Source organism: Myotis nattereri, assembly GCF_964212035.1.
Source record: "Myotis nattereri genome assembly, chromosome: 2".
Classification (NCBI taxonomy): Eukaryota; Metazoa; Chordata; class Mammalia; order Chiroptera; family Vespertilionidae; genus Myotis; species Myotis nattereri.
The window spans coordinates 88533150-88560874 of NC_138076.1; the positions used below are offsets into that span (position 1 = coordinate 88533150).

The 27725-nt window shown below is 43.9% G+C and overlaps 2 protein-coding genes across 6 annotated transcripts in view; one reads left to right on the forward strand and one right to left on the reverse strand.

Moving 5' to 3' along the window:
- Nucleotides 1-19043, reverse strand: part of CAB39L (calcium binding protein 39 like) — a 151868-nt gene extending 132825 nt beyond the window's left edge. For 2 of the 5 annotated variants that reach the window (XM_081082798.1, XM_081082802.1), the window contains exon 1: nucleotides 18994-19041. The gene's annotated coding sequence lies outside the window, so the exon portion shown is untranslated. Of the gene's footprint in view, nucleotides 1-18993 lie in introns of all 5 variants that reach the window. The other 3 variants (XM_081082796.1, XM_081082799.1, XM_081082800.1) reach the window with 3 other exon arrangements.
- LOC308513013 (histone-lysine N-methyltransferase SETDB2) overlaps nucleotides 18348-27725 on the forward strand; it is a 104392-nt gene continuing 95014 nt past the window's right edge. Inside the window, exon 1 of the mRNA XM_081082789.1 lies at nucleotides 18348-19763. The gene's annotated coding sequence lies outside the window, so the exon portion shown is untranslated. The remainder of the gene's footprint in view (nucleotides 19764-27725) is intronic.

Genomic DNA, 27725 nt, shown 5'->3' on the forward strand with positions numbered 1-27725 from the left:
GCATTTCTCTTTGTATGACTTAAGTTCAACATCTTTTATATGTGTGTCATCTGCATTTCTTTTTTCGTGAACTCTATTTTCATCTCTTTACCCCACTTTCCTATGGGGTTGATAGTCATTTGCCTTGATTTTTAGGTTATTTTCATTGAGATTACCTCTTTGTGGTATAAGTTTAAATATGTCTTTCCACTTTGTCATGGCATTTTCATCATGAAATTTTTGTTAATATGGTGGCATTTAGCATGGTTGTTATTTTTTTCTGGGAATGAATCATAGTTATAAAATCACTGGCTTACAATTCCATAGACTTCAAATTTGTTCCATAACTGTCTTGTTTGTATGTTGCTGTTGAGAAGTTTGTTGCTAACCTCTTCTTTATGACTGGAAACCCAGAGGAATTTTTCATTATCTTCAAAGTCCAATAGTTTTGCCAGGACATGACTCATAGAGTTGACCATTCTGGACCAACTTTTCCAATACACAACAAGCTTTCTCAATATGTAGATGTAAGTCTTCTGTTACTTCCAAAATGTTTTCATTGATTGAAGTTTAAAGATTAGCTCTACTATTGTTTTTCTTCTTAGGAACTCTAATTTTACATATTGTCTATATCAATCACTTTCTGTCACTTTTTACCTTTCTTCATTTAATTTTCATTCTTCTGGTTGTCTTTCCTCAATGCCCTTTATATTCAATCAAATTTATTCTTCTTCAGGTACCTTAAATGTTAGCTTCATTTTAAAAGACGATTTTAAAAAAATTTATTGTTAGCATTATGTCTCCTATTCCCCCCCATTTTGTCCTCCTCCACCCAGGCTCCACCCCAGGCCTACCTTATACTATTGTCTGTGTCCACGGGCTATGCATATATGCATATGTTCTTTAAATTTCTTCCTGCTCCACCACCCTCCCCTGTATAATCTGTCATTCAGTTCCATGCATCCATGTCTCTGGACCTATTTTGTTCATTAGATTCTATATATAAGTGAGATCATATGATATTTATCTTTCTCTGATTGGCTTATTTCACTTAGCATAATAATCTCCAGGTCCCTCCATGCTCTCAAAGGGTAATAGAGCCTTCTTTTTACTGCTTAATAGTATTGTTCTGTAGTTTTCTTTAGCTCTGTAGTTGGATGTTTTGGGGGAGACTTCATCAACTGAAATATTTTGACTCTCATTTTGTGTTTCCTACTTAAAGTAACTTTACATGGATATTGTCTACCATTTTCTGTTCATTTTGAGTGTTTTTATTTTCCTAAACCAGATAATAGTAGTACATAAACAGGAGTGATGGATTTGGAAGAATTAGTGGACTTTTTAGTTCAATAGCACTTTGTGTTGGTATATAAAAGTATAGTGTTTTAAATCAGTGACTCCTTTTGGGTGTGGGGGTGGAGAAAGGATGATCTATCTTCTGTTTCTCCAATTTCTACTACCTCTTCTTTCTCTTTACCACCAAGCCTCTAGGTAACTGATGCCTCTTCCAAGTCATCCTCTTTTCCCATAAGCAGTGCCTTTCTGAAACTGCCTCTTTGGTCCCATGCACTTTCAAGTCCCTTCCTTTTGTTTAACAGCTCCCAAACCTCTTGGTATTTCCCACCTTAGGGTGGAGTTTTCTTTTTCTTGAGTTAATCTGCATTCTATTGACCCTAGCTCATGCTTACCTCTCCTGTTCTGAACAATCTCAACCTCACTTGCCACTTCAGCATAGGTTCCATAGCTTGCTCTGCTACATTTCAGTTTATTTCCCTAAATACCCATAATTTGATATTGTTAGGCAAGGGTGGTGGTGCTTTTATCTGCTTCCTTTATAGATCTGTATGGTATTTCAAAGGTGAGTTGTCATCATCCTACAGAAACCTGGAGTCAATTTTTATATTTTAAATTCATTTTCTAGTTTTATTGCATGTAGTCAGAATTTCGTTTGATTATTTTAGTTTTTGGAACTGAGGTTTTCTTTGTGGTCTAACATACAATTGACTTTTATAACACTACCCTGTGCACTTGAACATATGTATTCTCTATTTGTGGATCTTTAATATAAATATGTGAGAACTACCTTACTGTTTATGTACTATGACTAATTTTTTTTCCACTTAACTGGACTTATTTTTGAGAGGTGTTAAAGTCCCCTTAGCAGGTTTCTATTTCTTCATACATCTCTTGTAATTTTTATTTTATGAGAGCTGTTGATATCTCATTTGATAGACATTTCAAAAAAAATATTGTGAATGCAGCCCTTAACCTATAAAATATTCTTCAACTTTTTGAGCTAAATTCTGCCTTGTCTGATACCACGATGATGAACTCTGATTTTTAAAAAGTTGCCTTTATCTGGTATCTTTACCCTTCCCTTTATTATTAAAGTTATTAATCCACTTTATTATTTATGCTTTATACAGCTGTGTCTTCTGTATACAGCAATCATTATGTTGAGCCCATTTGTTTATTAACCTGGTATTCTTGGTGTTGTGATATTTCATGTCCTATTAATTTTTTGTCTGTGTACACACAAGTAAGTATAGAGAATGTGTGTATATCACTATGTGGTCTGTTTTATTTGCTCTTTTTAGGAGAGGTTTCTTTTAGTGTTTAGTTGTGTATTTTGTTCTTGGGGTTAATTCTATAGTGACATCTTTATGTAATACTGTTCATTCCCTCCCCCTCTTAAGGTAGTATTAATTCCCTGCTATTAGCAGTAACAAAATTAGTAACTTTCTATTACTTTCTTTCTCCCCCGCCACCTACTTTTGATCATTGGTATAATTTTTATTAGTGTTTTATCTTATATGTCATAGTATGTATACTTAAAGTATGTTTAAGTTTCCATCAATCAACTTCAAGTACTACCCTTTTCCTCACAACTAATTCTTAAGAGGAAAACCACCATTATACTCTACTTTTCATTTACTCTCCTTTCCCCTCCCATTTTTTTGTGTGGGTTATAGTATTTCTATCTTGTCAGACTACATAACACATACTTTCTATCATCATTTCCATCTTTTAATCTTAGTGCTACGAAAAACATATTCAATGATCACCACTTGACCTAATGTTGAAGATTCTGAAATCATTTCTTGGTTGTTTGAAATCTGTTCTCTAGTATATTCTTCAGGAAGGATTCATAGGAACAATATTCCTTGAATTTTCTCATGTTTATAAATGTTTGTTGATGCCCTGTGAAAGGACAGAACGGGAATGATAGCTGTGTCCCTAACTCCTTTTCCAAGAAAAAGCCGCAGAATGTATCAGTTACTCAGCCTGCCCTTATCTCAGCCAATGGGAATGCAAGGGAAACTAGCCCAAGGCCAAAAGTATGCTAGCCACCTCCCGTCTTTGTGTAACCAGACCCTAGCTGCACCCTGCCCTTGCGTCACTAGCCCCCGGCCCCCACTCAACCAACCAGAATCTGCCAAATCAGTGGTCAGAGTGTGCCCCCACCCCCTGACCCCAAGCCCTATAAATTCTTTGTTCTCTTGGGACTCGTTTCTCTCTCTCTCTTTCATCTTGCTGCTGTGCCGGCAATGGAGGCAGAGGGACCAAGCCTGGGCCTGAATAAAGGCTCTTTGCTTTTGCATCGGACTCGGCTCCCTAGTGGTCTGTCTTTGGGGGTCCTGAAATCTGGGCATAACACCCTGAATTTTTTTTTTAAATATATTTTATTGATTTTTTACAGAGAGGAAGGGAGAGGGATAGAAGAGTCCGAAACATCGATGAGAGAGAAACATCGACCAGCCGCCTCCTACACACCTCCCACTGGGGATGTGCCCGCAACCAAGGTACACGCCCTTGACCGGAATCGAACCTGGGACCCTTCAGTCCGCAGGCTGATGCTCTATCCACTGAGCCAAACCGGTTATAGCACCCTGAATTTTTTTAAAATGTTTTTAGTGATTTCAGAGAGAAAGGGATAGAGAAATAGAAAAATCAATGATGAGAGAGAATCATTCATTGGCTGCCTTCTGCACGCCACCCCACTGGGGATCGAGCCTGCAACCTGGGCATGTGCCCTGACTGGGAATCGAACCTTGATCTCCTGGTTCATAGGTCAACACTCAATCACTGAGCCATGCCAATTGGACAATGTCCTGAATTCTTGAAAGACAGTCGAAATAGAAAATATTTACTTCCTAGGATATTTTTAAAATATTGCTTTATTATCTGGCATAAAATAGGTTACTGCTAAAAATCTAATCCAATCTGATTTTCTTTCCCAGTTGAATTGGTCTTTTTTCCATGGATACAAAAGGAATTTTTGTGTTTCTAAAAAGCATTGTATAAAAATACATCTCAGTGTTAACTGTTCTGGGTTGAATTCTCCAGATTCACAGTGTATTTCAACATATACAGATTTAAACATTCTCTAACATCAAGTGTTCTTGAATTATAATTCTAATAGTAGGTAGTGTGGTGAATTGAATGTCAGTAAAAATTTTTAACAAGGATGGGGTCAAGGGTAGGTAACCAGGCATAACTTCAAGTCTCCCACTCCCAGACAGCGTCAAGGTCCTGATTAGACCCTTGTAACTGTAAATCAAGGACATTTGTGTTTTCTGGGGATTAAAGCTTGCAGAACAGAAAGCTCGGGGCTGTTACAGAAAAAAGCCTGTGGCAGTCACTGGCCAGTTTCAATAAATCCTCGCTTGCTGTTTAAGACCTAATTGGAGTTGGTGGTCTTATTCTCGCAAATGTTGGTCCAAAAGAGATACCCGGAGGGGTGAGAGGGACCCCCTATTTAGGGCAGGAGGCTCTCACCTGGCGGTAGAGGAGAGAGGGACCCCCCATCTAGGACAGGAGGCTCTCCCCCATCCATCACCAGGCAAGCAGCGAGGACTTATTGAAAAAATCCTGCAGGAGGTAAGGAGGCGCCTGGGGCAAGATCTCACAGGGGAGTCGAGGCGAGGGCTGGATGCAGCACTACCTCCTGACTCCAGCCAGTGGCCACCACGGTGGCCACGGCACAGGACTTGTCTGTCTGGTGTTTGTTTTCTAGTGTTTGTTGTCTGGTATTTGTTGTCTAGTGTTTGTTGTCTGGTGTTTGTTGTCTGATGTTTGTTGTCAAAATGGGACAGTCGTCGTCTGCTTCTGTGTGCTCCCCGCTGCAATGTTTTCTTAAGAATTTTCAGGACTTCAAGAAGAGAGCCGGAGGCTACGGATATGATGTTAATGCTTTTAATTTACAGTGATTCTGTGAACGGGAGTGGCCCACTTTCCAGGTGGGGTGGCCGGATGCAGGGTCTTTTGATCTGACCACTGCCTACCGGGTCCATTATGTCATATATGGCTGCCCGGGGCATCCTGATCAAATTCCTTATATTCAGGTTTGGGTTGACATATTGTCCAAGAAACCCCGGTGGATGAGGGCATGCCTCCCGAGGGGAAAATCAGGACAGAGACAGACAATTCTTTTGGCCAGGCCCCAGAAGGGAAAGGCTCCCCCGGTCCTTTAGGGAGAGCAGGAAGAACCCATTAGTCTGCCGCCCCGCTATGTTCCCCTGGCACCAGATCCGGGTGAGCCCCGGCCTCAGGCCCAGGCCACGCCACCAGCTCTTGACCTGGAGCCCCTGCCTCCCCCGACGCCAATTGTCTTCCCTTCGGACCCACCGGCGGGAGGGGCTTTGTCATCCTCCAACATCTTCAGTCCGTCCCATACTAGACAGGGAACGGAATATGGAGCTTCCGGGAGTGTTGGGCCAGCGGCCCCAGCGCCTCTCCTGCCCTTGAGGCAGGCTGGGCCACCGGACCTGGGCCCGGACGGCCAGCCTTTCATGATTTATGTCCCTTTCTCAACTAGTGATTTGTATAATTGGAAGAATCAAATCCCTCTTTTTCTCAGAACCCTCAGGGTCTGATCTCTCTGCTGGAATCAGTCTTTTTTTTTACCCACGTGGGATGACTGCCAGCAGTTACTGCAGACCCTCGTCACCTCAGAGGAGAGAGAGAGAGGGTGAAGGCGGAGGTAGGGAGGACTGCTTTTCTCCGAAACTCCCACTGTTTAAAGGGAGACAAACAATTGGACTGGGAGACAGGGGGATTGGTCGAAGAGATCAAAAGAGAAAAAATCTGTGGGGGAAAGCAACGGGCCCTGGGCTGAGAGATAGGGGCAGAGTGTCAGCAGTTATTTTACTTGCTACAGACCACTATGCAGGCGTAAGGGTTTCGTCTGTAGCTTACCAGCAGATGCCTTATCAACTGACTTCAAGGTCACAAGTTTTCTGTAAGCGCAATTAATCTTTCTCTGCCCTAGTTTATTACATTAAAAACAACTAAACTCCCAGGAGCAAAGCGGAGGAGAAATGGAGCTAAAGTCTGCAGCTGCCCTGGTGATTTAGAACTGGTTGCTAGGCAGACTCAGCCCCTGAGAGCCAGGACAAAGAAGGGGGGATGGATGCCCAAGCTGCCTGTAGTGGCCCTGAAAAAAGAAGCAGCAGCAGCAGCGAGAAAGTGGGGGACAGCAGAAATTTACCTGACACTAGAGCTGCCCTGCTGCTGCCCAGTAAGTAATGAGTGTTTTACAACAAGCAATACAAGACTTGGGCCTTGGCTTGCAGGCTACAGCAGTTAAGCCAGAAGCCAGTGACAGGTACTAGCCTTCCTACAGCCCCAGGAATAGAGCAGCAAGCCTGGGATCTATGAAAGCTGCAGATAGAGCTAGTAAAAGGTCCCTGTTTGCAAATGTGCTGAAAGGGTTTAGAACCTGTTGCTGCTGGAAGAGAAGGGGCTGATATCCCCTTCCAGTGCACTCCCTTTGAAGAGGCCTGGTCGCTGCTCTGCCATAGAGGAGACTGGTGGGAAGACAAGGAAAGCTGGGCCCTGTAACTAATAAACAGGGTTAACAAAAGGGCAAAGAAAAGGGCACTCTCCATGGACCTGGGAGCCATCAGGACTTTGAAATTCTCCAAGAGCGGAGGAGTCTGACTCAGAGACTGGCTGGAACCTTGTTGGGTTAGGAGGACCGGAGGCTGCATATTGAACTTATAGACTGCAGTTTGCTAGGCAGAGGTCCAAGCCCAGTTGTATAGGGGTTAAGCTACCTGTGTACAGCAAAACAACTTTCTCCTGTGCCAGAATACATTTTAAGGAAATTGGACAGACTGAGTTTATAGCTAGAAAGAAGAACTGGCCGCAATGCACAGCCCTGACAGTGGCCTGCAAAAAACTGTATAATAACAGAAGATTTAGCTGCCTGAAGAGGCCATAGTGCCAATATTATGTTTCATTGTATTAATATATTGTATTAACCTTTGATTCTCTTACAGGTTTGAATGTAGCTGTATCTGCCAGCAGTTGCTGTAAACCGGTGACGGGTCTACAGTCTTTGGTAGTCTTTAGGAGTAACTGGCAAGTGTCCAGATTCCCACGCTGAGGGCCATTGTTATGGCTATGTGTTAGCTGTCCTAGAAGCGGGCTATGTGGGGTGAACCTCAAAAGTAGAGGGTGCCTAGCTGCCGAGAGGGCAAGTGCCCAACTGGGCAAAGAAAAATACCCATTAGGTTTTGGTCTCTATTGAGAGACAGTTGACAGTTAGCAACCTGTATACTGTCTTGTCGGCCTGTGTGACCATGCCCATGTCAGGGGTGGCACAAACCTCAACTGTAGGAAACTGGGGAAGGCCTGTTTAGAACAGAGGAGGTTAGTAAAGTGGTGAATACTAGCCCTCTGTTACAGGAATTACCGACCCTGTGAGGTCCTGTGACATGTAAAACCCTGTAAAGAAATAAAGCTCCTTTAGTCCGTTCCAAGAGAACAAGTCAAGTAAGGGAAACCCTACTACAGGGACAGGTGTGACTGTCTATCTGAATACAGACACGTTGTAAATTTCTTCTTGCCATTTAAAGACAATTACTCTGAAGAGTCCATGAAAAGGGACTGGCAGGAAAATCAGAAAATCTTAGAGCAGGTCAGTATGTTTTTCACCTTATATAATTCCTCCGAAATTTAGCAATGCTTAATAAATCAAGGCAATACATTTCTTTGCATAAATTTAATAAGACTGGTTCCTAATAGTGGTTTTATTAACCAAAAACTTTGACTGGAGTATCATGTTTTAAAGAGACCTGTCTAGACTCTGAAGACTTGAAGCCAATAAGAGTGCCACAGGAAAAGCCTGGTATCCTGCTTGGGAGCCCTGAAGATGGCTGGCGCTGGAGCATCATGCCCTACCATCACTGGCAGTTGGTCAGAGTAGAAGGGGAGCAATAAGGACGTCTCTGCGTCCCTGCGGAACCCCCACGCACTCTAGGCCACGATGAGTAGGAAGGCTACTGAGATGGGCCTTAAAGCCTAGAGCATGGGCCCAGATGGAGTCGCTACAGGTGAGGGATTCACCTAACTCAGCAAATACTGTAGGCAGGCCTGATGGCAGCTGGATGGCTTGGCTTCCTGGCCCTATGGGGCACATTAATAGTCAATCATGAAATTCTGGCAAAGATAATCACTTACCATTCTTGTTGTGCTTATGCAAACATCAGGCCAAATTGAATACAATAGATAAATTGTTCTTAATTTGGTTTTCTGATAAACACAAAGGTAATTTTAAGAAGAAAAACTCTATTTCAATAAAGATTAAAACTGAAATGTTTTCTTTCCATCAGGTCACAAGCCCACCTCCTTCTGTGCCCAGGCCTCATCGTCCCTTTGACAGAGAGCAAGCATCTCTTGGCTCTGAGAGAAAACTCCATCCCTCCTCAGCACGAAGCAGTTACAGAAGAGGAATCCAACGCCCATTTTCCCTGAAAGAATTCAGAGCCAGGATCCTTGAGGTAATATATTAGGCAGTTAGATACGCATGAGCAGAGCAAGGACGATGGGCCAACTAGTGCTACCAGATGTAACTAAGTATTTCCACCTCTAGGTATGTGAGACAAGGTGCATAGCCAAAGAGGTACTCACCTAAAGTCTCAGCCCCTAGAAAAGGTTGGTAGACTATTTGTCCAAAAGACTTAACCCCTTTGCATTTGAGTATTTAGGTAACCTACTTGCCTCTGGGTGGCAGCAGCCCACCAGCCGAGTGACGCTGAGCCTGAGTAGAAGGAGACCTCTGACCAGACAAACCCGCTGCGGATCATCCTCAAGAAGACATGGACCTGGCCAATCAATGTGCTCTGATCAAGCAGCAAAGGAAGCCACCAAAAGACCAGTAGGGCCCTTACAGGTCTTAGTGACCCTCCCAGACTGCCAGCTGCCAGACACCCCAACCTACACCAAGAAGGAACAAAAGCAAGCAAAAGGACTAGGGGCCCAGGTAACCAGGGGAGGATGGCTGAAACTCCCGGACCACCGTCTGTTCCTCCCAGAAAGCCTGGGCAGAATCATCGTAGAGCAGACTCATAGGGGCACCCATCTCGGAGGCACCAAGCTGGCTGAGCTTCTTCGCAAGGATTACTATGTTCCGGGACTACAGAGGATGGCCAAGGATGTGGCTCAGAGATGCCAGGCATGTGCCCAAGTGAGCCCCGAGCCCCCCTATTACGTAGGGATCGGAGCTTGGGCTCCATTTGGGGCAAGTGCAGCCCATGTCCGCAACACGTCCACGAATGCAGAAACCCCGGGACTATGTGCATGGGGAAATGGGAGGAGGGGATTAACTTTAGGAGATATTACTAGAGCTGGGCTGTGTGTCGCATCTGTCAATTACTCCCTCCTCGATTCCCCCTATGCAGAAAATTTTAACCAGACACTCCGACTTCTGGAGAGACCAGGGTCCGGGACCCCCTGGTACCTGGTGGCCCCAAATGGTACCTGGTGGGCATGCATCACCAGAATCACCCCCTGCATACTCTCCCTATACTTCCAGACGGGGCCCGAGCCAGGGCTCTGCATCCTAACTCATATCCTGCTGCAAGGGGAAGGAGGAAGGGAGCACCTCCTCATAGAGCCTCAGTGGATTAAGAGAGCCCTGGTGCTGGTTCCCCTACTCGTAGGACTCGGAATTGCAGGATCCACAGCGGTAGGGACAGCCGCCCTAGTGACAGGACATCAAAATTACAAAGAATTGGGTAATCAAATTGACCAAGACCTGAGTACCCTAGAAAAATCCATAGGACAGTTGGAGGAATCAGTGGGTCTTTAGCTAAAGTAGTCTTACAGAACAGGAGGGGACTCGACCTACTCTTCCTGAAACAAGGGGGACTGTGCCCAGCATTAAGGGAGGCGTGCTGCTTCTACACTAACCACTCCGGGGTAATCAGAAAAAGTTTAAGTCAGTTAAGGAAACGGCTGATGGACAAAGAAGAGGCCCATAAGGCAGAGGGGAACTGGTATGAGAATCTGTTCTTCTGGTCCCCGTGGCTCACAACCCTCCTATCCACTGTGGCAGGGTCCCTCCTCCTCCTAATAGGTCTCATTTTCGGACCCTGCCTGCTCAGGTGTCTCCTCAATTTTATCCAAGACTGAATCCAAGCTGTCAAACTCATGGTCCTGCACACCCAGTACTCTCAGTTAGTGGATACTAGCGACAAATCCAGGGTCTGAATTCGTCTCTTATGACCAGTAGGTAGTGTGCTGAATTGAATGTCAGTAAACAAGGATGGGGTCAAGGATAGGTAACCAGGCATAACTCCAAGTCTGCCACTCCCAGACAGCGTCAAGGTCCTGATTAGACCCTTGTAACTGTAAATCAAGGACATTTGTGTTTTCTGGGGATAAAAGCTTGCAGAACAGAAAGCTTGGGGCTGTTACAGGAAAAAGCCTGTGGCAGTCACTGGCCAGTTTCAATAAATCCTCGCTTGCTGTTTAAGACCTAATTGGAGTTGGTGGTCTTATTCTCGCGAATGTTGGTTCACAACACTACAGCCTGCTTGGATCAGTGGATGAGTGTTGACCTATGAACCAGGAAGTCACAGTTCGATTCCTGGTCAGGGCACATGCCCAGGTTACAGGCTTGCAGGAGGCAGCTGATCAATGACTCTCTCTCATCATTGGCATTTCTATCTCTCTCCCTTCCTCTCTGAAATAAATACACACACATACACACACACACACAGAGAGAGACATACACACACACACACACACACACACACACACACACGGGCCTAAATTAGGGCAGTAGCAATGAGAGCAGAAAATTGAGAAGAAAAGCCTTTTTGGAGGATGAAGCAACAGATTATACTAGTATAGTTGGGCAAAAGGAAGTAACAATTCCAAGTTTTAAATCTGAGCCACTTAACCAAGATAGGAAACATAAGAGTAAGAGTTGTACACAAATTAAGTTGATTTAACTGTCCAAAGGCTTTGAGTAATGTGTGTTAAGTACTTGAGAGACAAAATTAACATACAAACGAGATTACAAAAGGGAGCAGTCACATAATAAAGGCAATCTTTTAATGTTTCAATTCCTTCATCTTTTTAAAACGCTAAACATATAATACTTTGAATGTTTCTCCTTTAAGTGAAGTAACCTGAATGTCCTACAAGTTTATCTCACAAACATTTTCAGCAGCTAAGGGACATCCTCATGATTCAGGAATTCAATCAATTTCATTGATCAACTGAACAGCACAAACTACAGTGGTCATTTGGACCTTTACATTGTTTTAAATCATTTAAAGTTTTTAGTTACATTGTTTAATTTGTCCCCATAATGGACCATACCAGTTCAAAACCAGAAAGTGATGGCAAAATGCACAAAATTAATGAATGACATATACTAGTATATGATCAAAACTTGCCCTGGCTGATGTGGCTCAGCTGGTTAGAGCATCAGCCTGTACATCAAAAATTAAAAGGTAATGTGTTTGACAGGCTCGATTCCTGGTCAGAGCACATAGCCAAGGCCAGGGCACATGGGGAAACAATGGATTGCTATTCCTCTTTTACATAAATAGTTTTCTCTTTCTCCCTTCCTTCCTCTCGCTCTCTCAAATCAATAAAAAACATATCCTCGGATAAGTATTTAAATTAAATACATCTATCTATCTATCTATACACACACACACACACCCACACACATTAGTGTATATTAGCATATACACTAATAAAGAGCTGATATGCTAATGGTCGATACACCATAACAGTAATAACCAGGACATCAGCATATTAGCTGGGGCATTGCTCCGGAGACTGGGCGGAATTGGGGAGGCAGGACCATCCTGTGCCAGGGAGGGCAGGGGTGAGAACGCATAGCGCCCCCCTCATCAGTCCTTCACCACCCACCGCTCGCACTGAGTGCCCTGTGGCCCACCTGCCAGGGGAAGGAGCACAGCGCAGCAGGCGGGAGGCTTCCATGCTCTCCTCTGGCGACCATGACAGGGAGGAGCCTCTGCATTGCCCCTGAGACAGGGCGGAAGCCAGGAGGCGCCCAGAGAAGGCGGGACCAGCCCTAGGCGACAGGAGGGACTGAGGGCAGGGCTTGACGCCGCCAGACAAGGTCAGAGGGTTTGGGGGCTGGGCCAAGTGTGCTAGAGCTCTGCATGGAGAGGTTCCTGTGTCAAGGCAGGGCGGTGCCACGCCATTTCAAATGGTGCTGGGCTCCTAATACATTAATAAAAGTGTAATATGCTAATTAGGACAGACCCTTCCAGACCTCCATCCAGACAAAGCCACAGTGGCTGTGAGACCCTGGGGCTCAAGGCTGCCTGAGCCCAAGGCTGCCTGAGCCCCGGGGCCTCGAAGCCACTGTGGCTCAGACAGCCTTGAGCCCTGGAAGCTGCCAGGCCTGGGGCTCAGGCAGTGAGGCTCGGGGCTCAGGCCTCGTAGCCACCTTGGCCGGCGGTGGCAGCAGACAGGAGGAGGGGGCCTAAACCATCAGTAGGACATCACCTGAGGGCTCCAGGACTGTGAGAGGGAGGCAGCTGGGCTGAGGGGCCCCTACCCCTAGTGCACGAATCTTCTAATCTAATAAAAAGCAAACATGCAAATTGACCGTACCTTCACTATGCCTTAAGCCACACCCACCAGCCAATCAGAGTGATGATATGCAAATTAACCCAACCAAGATGGCAGCCAGCAGCCACGGAGCTGGAGTGAACAGGAGGCTTGGTTGCTCCAGTGATGGAGGAAGCCAAGCTTCCCACCTGCTGCGGCCATCTCTGAGCTCCACTGAAGGCAACAAAGTTTCAATTATAGAAGGTAAATAAATCCCAAAAGAAAAAAAGAAAAAAAGGAGAGGCTGGGAGCTTCTGTTGCCAGGGGGGCTTGGCCAGCCTGAAAACGGCCCTCAGCCCCTCACCCAGACTGGCCAGGCACCCCAGTGGGGACCCCCCCACCCTAAGGGGGTGTGGCCAGCCTCAAAACAGCCATCAGCCCCTCACCCAGGCTGGCCCATGCACCAGGCCTCTATCCTATATAATAAAAGGGTAATATGCAAACTGACCCTAAGAGCAGAAAGACTGGGAATGACTGGTCACTATGACACACACTGACCACCAGGGGGCAGACACTCAATGCAGGGGATGCCCCTGATGGTCAGTGCACTCCCACACGGGGAGCTCTGCTCAGCCACAAGCCAGGCTGACGGATGCCAGTACAGCGGTGGTGGTGGGAGCCTCTCCCAACTCCTCAGCAGCACTAAGGATGTCAGACTGCAGCTTAGGCCTGCTCCCCGCTGGCAAGTGGACATCCCCCAAGGGCTGCCAGGCAGAGGGATGTTTGATTGCCAGCTTAGGCCCAATCCCCTGGGGAGCAGGCCTAAGACTGCAGGTGGTCATCCCCCAAGGGGTTCCAGACTGTGAGAGGGCACAGGCCGGGCTGAGGGGACCCCCTCCGCCGAGTGCACAAATTTTTGTGCATCGGGCCTCTAATATATATATATATATATAACTCTGTTGTAGGCATCAGGAATGGCATCAGGTGTTAGATCAGTGGGGTCAGACCAGACTTGGGTTCAGCAACCTCAGTATTTGAATTCTAGCTAGGAAAGAATTCAGAGCCAAGACCCAAACTATAAGAGAATATTTACTTGGTTAATCACAGAAGTAGAAAAAGTAATTCCTAGAAGAAATGGGCTTAGGAAACAAGTTATAGAAGCAAAAGAAGGGCCCTTGAAGCTTAGGAGTGAGGAAGCTGGTAAAGAGCCTGGGGTGGGGAGTGCAGAGGGAAAGGCAAGAGCATGCTCCCTGGAAGGGGAGCTCACTGGGTCCTCTGTCCTAAGGGTTTTAAGGGTGGAGATTTTAGGGGAGGTCCCAAGGGAAGATCTCAATGGACTATTCAGCAGCTTTCTGGGTGTGTCCTTTCAGGGTCTAAGTCTCCACTGATTGGTTGGCACCAGAGCAGGGGGTCATGATCCAATGCAGCTGGTCCTGAGGTCATACATGGGATTGCTGGTTTGGTTTTTTTTTTTACTTTTCTGACCCTGAAACTGAAATACAACTAAGGCCTAGATGTTATCTCTCGGGAGGAAAGGTTAAGGGGGGGTCCAAACTACAGGACAAGAGATATTCTAAGGGAGGAAAGGTCACCCTGGGAGCAAGATTCTACCCTAGGATTGTCCTTTCCTAGGCACCTAGGGCTTCCCACCTGGTGACCTTTTGTACCTGGCCCATCATTCTTGCTCTGTTCATGTCTGTCTGCCTACATTATAAAGCACAAGGTATTTCTAGATTTCAAAAGTGATTTTTAAAAGAATTATTATTATTTGCAACTTGGCTTTTCAGTTACTGGGGTAGGGAACCTATCACATTTTAAATGAGTTTTTAAAGTATCAAATGTTAGAATTCTGAACACTTTCTGAGAGCAGTTTTTATTGTTATGCTGATTTAGAGAAATTTTATTTTCTTGATTTCAGAGAGAAAATGAGAGGGAGATAGAGACAGAAACATCAATGATCCCACACTGGGGAATCAGGCCTGAAAGTAGGGCATGTGCCCTGACTGGAAACTGCAACCTGACTTCCTCATAGGTTGGTGCTCAACCACTGGGCCACACTGGCCGGGGTAGACAAATTTTAATCTATATTCTGTCACAAAATAGCACATTCATTTAAAAGTTATCAAAAAATTTTAAAAATTACACAGCGTACATCACGATATTGGGAAAAGAATCTAAACTTGTATATATTATGAGATTGCTATGAAAAGTAATCTCTAACATACCAATCTAAGTTAAATCACTTTTACTTAAAGTTACTTAATATTGTTCATGCAAAAGTGGTATTTTAAAAATTTCTAAGAATCATCCCATTGTTATTATGTCTATAGCACTATATTAATGAAAGAAAAATTTGAAGATACCTATTTTCAAATTAGAGGCCCAATGCACGAAATTCATGCACGAGGGTGGGAAGGGTCCCTCAGCCCGGCCTGCGCCCCCTTGCAATCCAGGACCCCGCACTCCTAATTGCCCACCTGCTTGCTCCTTCCTGCTTGGCTAGCTGCTCCTTAGCATTGCTGCAGCTGTGCTGGCCAGCAGTGAGCCCGGCTTCTTGCTGAGTGGCGCTCCCGCTGTGGGAGCGCACTGACCACCAGGGGGCAGCTCCTGCATTGAGCGCCTTGTGGTCAGTGCACGTCACAGTGACCAGTCATTCTGCCATAATGGCCCCTGGGTTTTTATATATAGAGATTATTTATCTGCTTAAAATTACAAAATATACTTATACAATATAGTAAATTTTAAAGTTGAAGTATTTTTGACTTGTGTTAAAAAGAAACTAGAAAAGCAGTAAGAGATCTATGACACTGATAATTTTGGTATTCATGCATGTTTTCAAGAAAAAAAATGGCATATAGAGCATTTTCACTTAGGGCTCATCTTCATTATCTAAATTTCTCTATAGTTCACAAACAGACCTCACAAAAAGGATATGAATTAATCCTTAATATTTATATGTACAAATTGGAAGCAAAAAATATAGTTCAAATGAACTAAAAGTCACGTTTTCTAGAAAACTTGTGTTTCTTAGCCACTAATCTGTGGATAAAAAGGGGCCACATGCTAACCTGACAAGCTCAGGAAAGGCCTGTGTGTTGGTCTTTCAAACTCAAAGACCTAAGGTCTGAATTTAAAACTTTAACTAAAAGCAGTTATCATGTTTAGTCATGTCCTAGGCTGGTATCTTCCCTGACAAATGTCAATCTTTACTTTAACTGAGTCTTTTGTCTTTTTTGCATCTATGATAACATATGAAGTATGGTACCTATTTGCTTTGTTTAACAATGGACAGGTTATTTTGACTTTCTGAATTATATAAATCATCCCATTCGATTAAATGCCTTATTGATTGTAATGTGAGTATCCCATGGGTTGTGGTCGTACTGGTCTTAGAAAGCACATTTTTCCTTCACCTGGGAAGGACAGTAGTTATTCCAAGGTCAGAGGGCTCTAGACCAGCCCTGGGCAAACTACGGGCCGGATCCGCGGGCCAGATCCGGCCCGTTTGAAATGAATAAAACTAAAAAAAAAAAAAAAAAAAAAAGACCGTACCCTTTTATGTAATGATGTTTACTTTGAATTTATATTAGTTCACACAAACACTCCATCCATGCTTTTGTGCCGGCCCTCCGGTCCAGTTTAAGAACCCATTGTGGCCCTCGAGTCAAAAGTTTGCCCACCCCTGCTCTAGACACAAAACTGTAATTTAGATAACATGCTTAAGTTTAACCCAGGTTACCTGAGGGCTCTAGATAATGTATTTCTGTCAATTCAGTGACCCCCAAGACCCAAAACTATAATTATCATGCTTAATTCTGCTTCTGTAAACTGCTTTTTTCGAGCCAGGTTCCTCATTCCAAACCCTGGGATGTAATCAATACCTTTGTGATTTTTGCCTATGTAACCCTGGAGCTGCGACCATCTTGTGACTATGAGATTTGGGGAATGGCACCTCATATTCCCGGATTGCAATAAATGTGACTCTTTAATTCGACTTCTTGAGGCGTCCTTCCGTGATTCTCGGGGTACATTACAACACATGTAGTCGGAATGTCAAAGTAATTTTCCTTTTTTCTGGACCCCTAAAGCACAGCACAGGCACCACTGTGCGGAGACCACAAATCCCCTCAGTTACTGAGTTCATTGTTGACTGTTAACTATCCTGCACCCACCTATGTAAAGGAAATATGTGTCTATCGTTTTACTTTTTATCCAATCCCTGCTTTGCTTTCTCCCACTCCCCTAATCTATCAGCAATGGATGTCATGTAAACCACTTACATCTCCTCTTTTGGTTGTAATGTATAAAACAAGGTAAAAAATCGCCATTCTCTGGAGCATTCTCCTAATTGAGATTCTGCTTCCTGACAACTGTCGACAGTTTGGTTTACATAAACTCGCAAAATTTCTTTACAAATTTGAATGTTTTCTTCTTAAGTTAACAGATTTCTAACATACCTTAGGCTTCCAATTCAACACTAAATTATTGATACTTGAGGCCATAGCAGGGTAAGTCAGTTGGTTAGAGCATAGTCCAATATGCCAAGATTGAGGGTTTGATCCCTGGTTAGGGCACGTACAAGAATCAACCAATGAATACATAAATAAGTGGAACAACAAATTGATGTTTCTCTCCCTTCCCCCTTTCTCTAAAATCAAATTAAAAAAAAAAAAAAGAATCAACAGCCCTAGCTGGTTTGGCTCAGCGGATAGAGCGTTAGCCTGTGGACTCAAGGTTCCTGGTTCGATTCTGGTGAAGGGCACATGCCAGGGATTGCAGGGGTCGATCCCCAGTGGGGGGTATACAGGAGGCAGCCAATTAATGATTCTCTTTCATCATTGATGTTTCTCCCCCTCTCTCTTCTTCTCTGAAATCAATAAAAATATATTTTATAAAATAGTAAAAATAAAAAAAGAATCAATGAATGAATGCATAGGTGGAACAAATCAGTTTCCCTCCCTCCCGCTCTGTAAAATCAGTAAGTAAAAAAATAAAAATATAAATTGTTCATCCCGGAACCCTTGCAATTTATGTTTTATAAAATTCGAATTAAAAAGCAAATTTTTAAAATAAAATATTTAATTATTTTACTGCTGTTTTCTTTGGTATTCCTGCAACAAAACACACGGTACTGTTGACTCTGTTGGGCCACCAGTTAACCTTGAACAATTGAAAACTAAACTCAAGGCAGTAAGGTGAATAGCTTTGCTTTCTTCTCATGCATGTCAAAACTGCTAAAGGTAATCACCAAATCTCAGCCTTTTATCGGCTAGGTTCTCAAATCTGATAAAATTTCCCCGTCAAATTAGACAACGCGTGTTTCCTACTTTGATAAAAAATAAAAAGGGGGGGGGGGAAGGGGTACTTCTGGTGTCCTTCCTTCCAACCGAAAGAGCCCAGACATTAGGCTGCGTTCCCGCAGGAAAGCCGCCCAGGCGCACGGCGCCGCGGCCAGGCCGCCCCACGCACGGCTCACCCTCCCGATCGTCACCAGGGAAACCAAGATCTGACCAAACTCCGCCTGCGCTCCCACAGATTCCACAGAGACCAGCACCTTCCGGCGTTTAAAAAAGGCCGCTGCCGGGGTGCCCGCTGCACACTAACGAACAACTGCCCGAACGCAGGCCCTGACGCCCCCGGGACCAAGTGCTGGCCTCAGTCCAAGGATAACTGCGGGGAAGAGCACACCCCTCGGCGGCCGCTCCTTCGCCGAAGCGGAAACGAAGACGACTCTTTCCAACCTGAGCATCACGGCGAGGCGCTCCCTCTCGCCCCCTTCCACTACCTACCAGCCCTGCTCCTTTCTGTACCAGACAGGCCACCAGCCAGCCTCCTTTGTGAGTAAGGTGGAGGGCCGGAATCCCCGAGGCAACCATGACTGGAACAGCGTCCTGGAATTCCAGGACTCGATTTGAGGGCATCACGGGTGCCACCAAGCCCTCGCAGAGACGAGCCAACCGAAGCCACCACTACCGTTCCCGCTCTAGCCAGGGCCGAGAACCGGGCCACGAAGACTTTTCCCTTCCGGGGAAGTGCGAAGGCGCCGGTCTGTGCCCTCACACCCACACCCCGCCCCGCCCTCCACAGCTCCCTCAGGACCCCTCTACACCTCCAGCCGCTAACTACGTTTTCAGGCGCCGCGAAGCCCAGACTCAGCCACACACAAGATGGCAGCCAAGCACCTACCGGAGGAAACAGCTGCGCCACCACGCCTGTGAAGCCGGCCTCTCGACTGCGGGCATCCCCATTGGCCCAGCGAGAGAGCGCGAGACCACGCGAGAGCGCCGTCAGCAAATGGGCCGGCGGCGCTTCGGCGCCTCCGCGTTGCCGGCGGCTCGCGCGCGGCTGTCGGAGGCGTGGCCGCAGTGCGCGGTGCGAGCACAGGGCCGCGGGCCGGGAGGTGTCCGACTCCTCCCCTTCAGGTTCGCGCGTGGTAGGCCTGATGTTACCGGAGGGGCGGTCCTTCCTCCGGCCGCGATGCGAGCTAGTAAATGGTGAAGTACTTCCCGGCCAGGGGGCTCCTGGGGCCGTGCGATCTTGGTGGAGTGGAGTCGGAGAGGGTCCCGACCTGCGGTGAACCCAGCCTCGCGTGCGGAGTGCTGCCTTCAGGTCTGGCGGGCGGCCAGGAAAACGCAGTGGCGCCCGTGTAGGCGAGGCACGGCCGGGGGTGGCTCACTGACGGGTCCTGCGGCCCAGGACCTGGGAACGGAACGCCGGGGAGCCCTGGCCACCTCCCTTCCTTCACCCACGTGCCGTCGCGTCCCGGGCCGGAGCGGGGAGTTGGGACGCACCAAGTCCCCGACCCCCATTCCAGTCTAGATCTTGCGGTTTACACCTTCATGTGAGGTGATTCCTAAGCAGCCGGGACCCGAGGCTGTAAAAGGGCTGCAGGACATGGACTGCAGTGTAAAACCCAGAAGCAGAACTTGACGTTTAACCACTGACCCATTTCACAGGTAAGACTACACAAGCCCTAAGTAAGTAAAACCATTTATCCAGTTTCACGCGGTTAAGATCCGATCGTAGGAGCACCTGACTCATTAACCACCACCCAGTGAGTAAGTAGTTAATCAGTGAGTGATGAAAATAAGGAACAGTTGGGATTAACTGTGCTCTTCGGCTTGTGGAAACCTGCAGTAAGTTCTGTATGTTTTGATGAATGAGGCTAACGAAAGGGGTAACTGAGGCGGTAGATGGAATAAAAAAAAAAAAAAAAAGCGAACTCTGAAACCATACCACCTGGTTCCTTTTATTTTGTTTCTGCCACTTTCAATAGAAAAACCGACATGCTAATCTATCTGATTGTTATGCAGAATAAAAACAAGGGAAGTAGTGTGCCTGATACATGACTTATACACAGGTTTTGTTAATTAGTGTTATATAATTAAAACAAGGAACACAGGAAATGGTCACAGTTTCATAAGACCCTATTTTTAAAAAGAAGGAACCGTAAATTGAAGTGGAACTACTTTTCTGCCAAAATGGAAAAGCGGAAATATATCAACAAATTTTAAAATCCCTCTTATACTCCAAAATATTAACACTGGTTGTCTCTGGATGGTGAAACTGTGAATGATTTAAATTTTCTTTTTTAAGAAAATATGTTTTTATTGATTTCAGAGAGAGGAAGGGAGAGATAAAAACATCAAGGATGAGAGAGAATCATCCATTCAAGGCTTCCTGCACGCTGCGGAAACCTAGGCATTTGCCAACCTGGAATCTAACCATGACCTGGTTCATGGGTCGGGGCTCTAACCACTGAACCACACCAGCCAAACTAAAGTTTTCTCTTTATGCTTTACTATGTTTTGCAAATTTTCTCTACTAAACATGTGTTACCTTTGAAAGTTCAGTTATTTTTTAAAATCTTTATTTTTTTAAATTTTTAGTTCAGAAGAAGGGAAAGGGAGAGAGACATAGAAATATCAATGATGAGAATCATTGATTGGCTGCTTCCTGCACACCCCCCACTGGGATCAAGCCCAAAACCCTATTACCTATTACCGAGTGTGCTTATATGCTGTAGGTGGACGTATAAATTGGTAGGACCTTTCTAGAAAGCAGTTTGGCAATATGCTCCGGAAAGCTTTAAAATGGACAGTCCCTTTTGAAAACTATATACTTTTTAAATTAAGTACACTACATTTTCTTTTACAAAATTAGAACTTTACAGATGGATAAAGAGAACAATCTACAGTCCCTGAATTCCCGCCCGCCTCCACCCCCCTCCAGCAAAGACTGGTGCAGAGCCTTCAAGTCCTTTTTTTATACTTAACAGTCTCAATAGGTGCATGTATGCATTTATAATTTTTAAAAAGGGAAATAGTATACTATGTAATTCTATAACTCTTCACTTGACAATGTTTCTGCAGTGTGTAAATGTTACTTATAGCTCATTATGTTATGTATAGCTCATTTCTTTTAGTGTTCCAGTGTATAATAATTGTTTTTTTCTTCTGTTGTTTTTTTTGTTTGTTGTTTTTTTTTTTCAAGATGTGTCTTTCATATAAAAATAATTTCTTTATTATTTTTTTTATCCTCACCTGGGGATATGTTTCCATTGATTTTTAGAGAATGTGGAAGAGAAAGGGAAAGACAGAGAAACATCGAAGTGATAGGAACACTTTGATTGGTTGCCTGCTGCATGAGCTCTCACCTGGGCCCCGGCCACGGAGGAGCCTGCAACATGCCCTTGGTCACAATTGAACTCAGACCCTGCCATCGGCAGGCCAAGGCATTATCCACTGAGCCAAACCAGCTAGGGCAGGATATTACATTTCTTAGCCCTCCAGCAGCGGACCTTCGTTTTTTTCGCCAGGAATGTGGTGAAAAACCCTAGATCACCTTTTTGGATTCTTTTTTTTTTTTAATTAAATCTTTATTGTTCAGATTATTACATTTGTTACTCTTTTTTCCCACCATAACTCCCCTCCTGCCAGTTCCCACCCCACCCTCCGCCCTCAATCCCCACCCACTGTCCTCATCCATAGGTGCACGATTTTTGTCCAGTCTCTTCCCGCATCCCTCACACCCCTTTCCCCCCCAAGAATAGTCAGTCCATTCCCTTTCTATGTCCCTGATTCTATTATAATCACCAGTTCATTCTGTTCATCAGATTATTTATTCACTTGATTCTTAGATTCACTTGTTGATAGATGAGTATTTGTTGTTCATAATTTGTATCTTTACCTTTTTCTTCTTTTTCCTCTTCTTAAAGGATACCTTTCAGCATCTCATATAATCCTGGTTTGGTGGTGATGAACTCCTTTAGCTTTTCCGTATCTGTGAAGCACTTTATCTGACCTTCAATTCTGAATGATAGCTTTGCTGGATAAAGTAACCTTGGTTGTAGGTTCTTGGTATTCATCACTTTGAATATTTCTTCCCACTCCCTTCTGGCCTGCAAAGTTTCTGTTGAGAAATCAGCTGACAGTCGTATGGGTATTCCCTTGTAGGGAACTGAGTTTCTTTCTCTTGCTGCTTTTAAGATTCTCTCTTTGCCGAAACCGGTTTGGCTCAGTGGATAGAGCGTCGGCCTGCGGACTGAGAAGTCCCAGGTTCGATTCCGGTCAAGGGCATGTACCTGGGTTGCGGGCACATCCCCGGTGGGGGATGTGCAGGAGGCAGCTGATCGATGTTTCTCTCTCATCGATGTTTCTAGCTCTCTATCTCTCTCCCTTTCTCTCTGTGGAAAATCAATAAAATATATAAAAAAAAAAAAAAAAAAGATTCTCTCTTTGTCTTTTGCCCTTGGCATTTTAATTATGATGTGTCTTGGTGTGGTCCTCTTTGGATTCCTTTTGTTTGGGGTTCTCTGCACTTCCTGGACTTGTAAGTCTAATTCTTTCACCAGGTAGGGGAAGTTTTCTGTCATTATTTCTTCAAATAGGTTTTCAGTATCTTGCTCTCTCTCATCTTCTGGCACCCCTATAATTCGGATGTTGGTACGCTTGAAGCTTTCCCAGAGGTTCCTTACACTATCTTCGTATTTTCGGATTCTTTTTTCATTTTGCTTTTCTGGTTGGGTGTTTTTTGCTTCTTCGCATTTCAAATCTTTGACTTGATTCTTGCGCTCCTCTGGTCTGCTGTTGGGAGTCTGTATAATGTTCTTTATTTCAGTCAGTGTATGCTTAATTTCTAGTTGGTCCTTTATCACAACATCGAGGGTCTTATTAGATTTCTTGAGGATCTCACTATATTTATCGGTGGTCTGACCAGTCTTTTCAAGGGCCTTACTAAATTTATCGGTGGCTTCTAGACAGTTCTTGGAGACCTTAAAAGTGGGGTTTTGAACTCTATATCCTCCATTTCTGACATTTGTGTCCTGTTTCTTTGTCTCTGCATTTTTTTATACTTTCTTGGTGCACCCCCAAGTGGTCTTTGTGCGCAGTCTTATTGTAGTTAAGCCTTGATTGTTGTAGGTAATAATTGGGGGGATTTGACCTCCAGGCCAACTGGCTGTGAGAATCAGGTGTGTCTGCAGTGGGAGAACTTCTGTCCTCTAGGGAGGTACTAATCTGGCATTTGCCTGAGGCTATCGGGCAAATGCCTCTGTGCAGGGCTTGGGCGGGGCAGGTCCCAGGGGATCAACAGGGCTGGTGGAGTGAGCAGTTATGGCTGCTCTCAGTCCCATCCCCAGAGGCTCTGCCTCTCAGTGTCCCAGCAACCGCTGCAAGTACCTCGGAGAGAAAGCTGCCCTCGAGTTCCGACCGATGCCAGACAGTCCCACTTCTCCTGTATGAGTCTGGGACCCCAAAGACTCTCCCGGAACTGGAGCTCTGAGCTTGAGACTCCCTCCTGATTGAAATAGACAACCGCGCCCTCAGCCCGCCAGCCCTCTCCACGCGCACCTTTGCACCTTTGTATTTTACTTCCACACCGCGCCTCCTCTGAGTCTTGGTATGCTTTTCTCTTTCCTTCTAGTTGTAGAATTTCCCCTCAGCCAGCCTTCCTGTGGTTCTGGGTGATGTCCGTTCCATGTTTTAGTTGTATTTTTGAAGTGGTTGTGCAAGGCAGCAATCTCTGGTGTTTACCTATGCCACCATCTTGGTTTTCTGTTTTGTTAATGTAAATTATTTATCTTTTTCTCTTATTATTGGTTTCCATATTAAAATCTATTTTGTTTTATGTGTTACTGTATAGCACATTTTATTTGTCATTCTCCTTTTTAAAAAAAATATATTTCTTTATTGATTTCAGAGAGGAAGGGAGAGGGAGAGAGAGAAACATCAATGATGAGAGAGAATCATTGATCGGCTGCCTCCTGCACACCCCCTACTGGGGATCGAGCCCACAACCCGAACACGTGCCCTTGCCGGAATCAAACCTGGGACCTTTCAGTCTGCAGGTCGACACTCTATCCACTGAGCCAAACCGGCTAGGGCTGTCATTCTCTTTTTGATGAACTTTAGGTTGTTTCCAATTTTTCACCTGATAATGCTGCAGAAAAACCCTAGTATGTATTTTCTTGTGTACATGTGGTATTTCTCAAGATATATACCTAAAAGTGGAATTGCTTGGTTTTAAATTATGAACATTTTTAATATTAATAGGTCTTGCCAAATTTGTCTTCAAAATATTTCTACTAATTTACACATCTCATAAGTAGGTTTTTAGAATTCAGTTTCCTTATAATCTAGACCAGCAATTTTCAATCCGTGTGCTGCAAGAATTTTTAAAATATGAAATACCTTTTAGTCAGGGGCACTGACCTCTTTTCCCCTAGATTGACAAATAAAAAAATGACAACAACCAATACAACAGTAGCCATCTTTTGCGAATGAATCAAAATTATACCTGTTTTTTGTTTTTTGTCAGATTGGCAAAAAATGTATGTTTTGGTGTGGAGCAGAAGTTTAGTAATTAGTTCGTGTGCCATGAGATGTAAAAGGTTGAAAATCACTGATCTAGACCAACACGAGATATTATCTTACTTTTTGCCCATCTGATGGATAAAATTTTACTTGTTTTTTAAAGATCTCATTCTCTGATTATTAATAAGGTTGCAGTATCTACTCATGTTTATTGACTTACAACTTATGTAAATTTATATGATTTCTTTAATAGAGTACCCATTTTATATTTAGTCATCTTTTTCTTAATGATTGAAGGAGTTCTTTATGTGTCCTGGATACTGTGTATCCTGTATAATTTTTAAAATTTTTTTCAGTGTCTAATGGCTATATCCTTTTTTTGTTACTATTGTGAAAATATGTTACATTTTCTCCCAACCCTTTGCTTGGCTTTTAACTTTATTTTGTTTTTGTTTATTTGCAGATTTTTTTTCTTCTTTACAGGCTTTTTTAGGTTTCTTTTTATTTTACTGCCTTTTTCTAAGACTTTCAGTATAATGCTGAATAAGGGCAGCTGTGGCAAGTATCCTCATCCTGTGCCCGACTTTAATGAAAATGCCTCTGAAATTTCATTATTGAGTATGCAAGATTTTATTAGAATCATCCTTATCAGATTAAAGAGTTCTTTTTTATTATTAGTTCGCTAACAATTTCCCTTCTTCCCTTCAATAGTTGTCAATTTTCATTGAATTTTTAAATTTTGTTTTTCTGCATCTGAGATGAGTTTTCCTCCATTTATCTGTTAATATAAAAATTTACATTTAGAAACTTTCCAATGTTGAACTTTCTGGGTATTCCTGGCGTAAACCCTACATGAATGACATACTTTTAGTCTACTGATGCATGCTTTTACTTACTGTTTTTGCTTCTATGTCCATAAGTGATTTTGGCCTTGAGTTTCTTTTTTTACATGTCAAGGTTATACTAGTACTAATCTAAAAAAAAGTTTGATGGCTTCCCCTATTTTTCCTGCTCTGGAATTTTTGTATACTATAAAAAGTATATGTTCCTTGAAAGTTGTATGGAATTCATCTAGGAAACTTTATGGACATAGTATGCTGGGAGTGAGAGGTGAGGATGTGTGGCATGCAGCTCTGCTAAGATCTTCAGTTATTCTTTTAAAATTTCTTTTTTATAGTTATTCCTTAATTGGGATTTTTACTTCTTGAGCTTACTTTGTATTAAATCAATTTCAATTACATAGTCATGGTGAATTGTTCTGTCAGTGTAAAATATTTCCTTGTCTCTTTTGTTTCATATTAAATTCTATTTTGTTTGATGTGTTTTTTTATTTTTGCTGGTATGTCTTTTTTTCACATTCCCTCCGTTCAACCTTTCAGTGATATTTTGTATGATTTAAGTGGGTCTCTTTATTTGAAAATACCATAGCTTGCCCAGCCAGTGTCGCTCAGTCATTGAGCATCTACCAGTGTCGATCTATGAATCAGGAGGTCAGGTTCGATACCTGGTCAGGGCACATGCCTAGGTTGGAGGCTCGATCTCTCGTAGGGGGCAAGCAGAAGGCTGCTGATTCTCTCTCATCATTTCTATCTCTCCCTCTCCCTTACTCTCTGAAATCAATAAAAGTATTTTTTTTTAAATAATAAAAATTAAAATACCATAGCTAGGTCATGCTTGGAATCCATTCTGAGAGTCTGCCTTTTTAATAGTAAGGTTAACACATTCACTTGATTATTAACATATTTGGACTTTTCCTTGTCAGCTTATTTACCATGCTTCTCTTTATATCTTTTATTTCTTATTTTTTTATTTCTCTTTTTAAATTGAGGTTAGCTCTAAGTTTTCTTAGTTATACCTGTTTTGTTTGTTTATTTATTTATTTACTTTTAAAATGATGAGAGAGAATTATTGATCGGCTGCTTGGGTCCAGCCCCAGCAGGTCCAGGGGTCCCCAAAGGTGTGGACGGAGTCGGCGAAGAAGGAATGACACGGAGACAGCGTTCAGTTGATCAGCAGCCTAGCCAGGATCTCTAGCCAGGATCTCCAGCCAAGTTCTGTTCAGGATCTCCAGCCAGGTTCTGTGTCCATGTTCCCTCGCTAGGTTCTCCAGCCAGGTTCTGTCCAGGTTCTCCAGCCAGGTTCAGTCACCAGATTCTAGTCAGGTTCTCTTGCCATGTTCTATCCAGGTTCTGTAGCCAGGTTCTGTCTCTAGGTTCTTCAGCCAGGTTCTCTCACTAGGTTCTGTCTCTAGGTTCTGTGGCCAGTTTCTGTCCAGGATCTTTTGCCATGTTCTCTCCAGCGAAGTTCTTCTGTCTCTAGGTTCTGTGTAGGTTCTGTGTCTAGGTTCTGTATCTTGTCTTCTTACATCTGTATTTATACCAGTTGATTCCAATCCTATCAGTCTTTAGTCCAAAGGTTAGGGCGTTTCTTATCTCCATTCCAGGGAGTAAAGATTATGTAGCTTAAGCATGATTGTTCATAGTTAAAGTGATTAATTACCCGCCTGGCACTTAGTTGAGGGGTTTTATTCCCTCCCTAACTTCAGGGGAAAATCCCTACCTGGGGAAACAACCTTTCTCAGAGAGGTGACCTTGGTTAAAACACATAGTGCCAAGAAGGTGAGCAAACATATTAAGAACAGTATACCATATATGCCAGGTCCCTTGAAACAGCAAGGATGGACCGGCTCCCAGCAATCGGCTGCCTCCTGCATGCCCCCTTCTGGAGATTGAGCCTGCAACCCAGGCATGTGCCTTGACCTGGGAATCAACCACTGAGCACGCTGGCGGGGCATGTTTTTATTCTTGATATTCTGAAGTTTATCCACAGTTTGTTTAGCAGTGTACATTCAAAATTTTATCCTGATTGGTACTCAAGGAGCCCTTAGTGGGCTTGCGTATTTTACAGTTCTGAGAAATTCTTGGTCTTTATTGCCTCTTCATTCTCCCTATTTTATTCCTCCACTTATTGTTTATTTGCTCTGTGTTTTGAGTGCTTTGCTTAAGTCAATCTTCCAGCTTACTAAATAGCTCTTCATCTGAGTCTGTGCTATTATTCAGTCATCTGTTGAGTTTATTCAACAACTGTTTTTACATTCAAGAAATC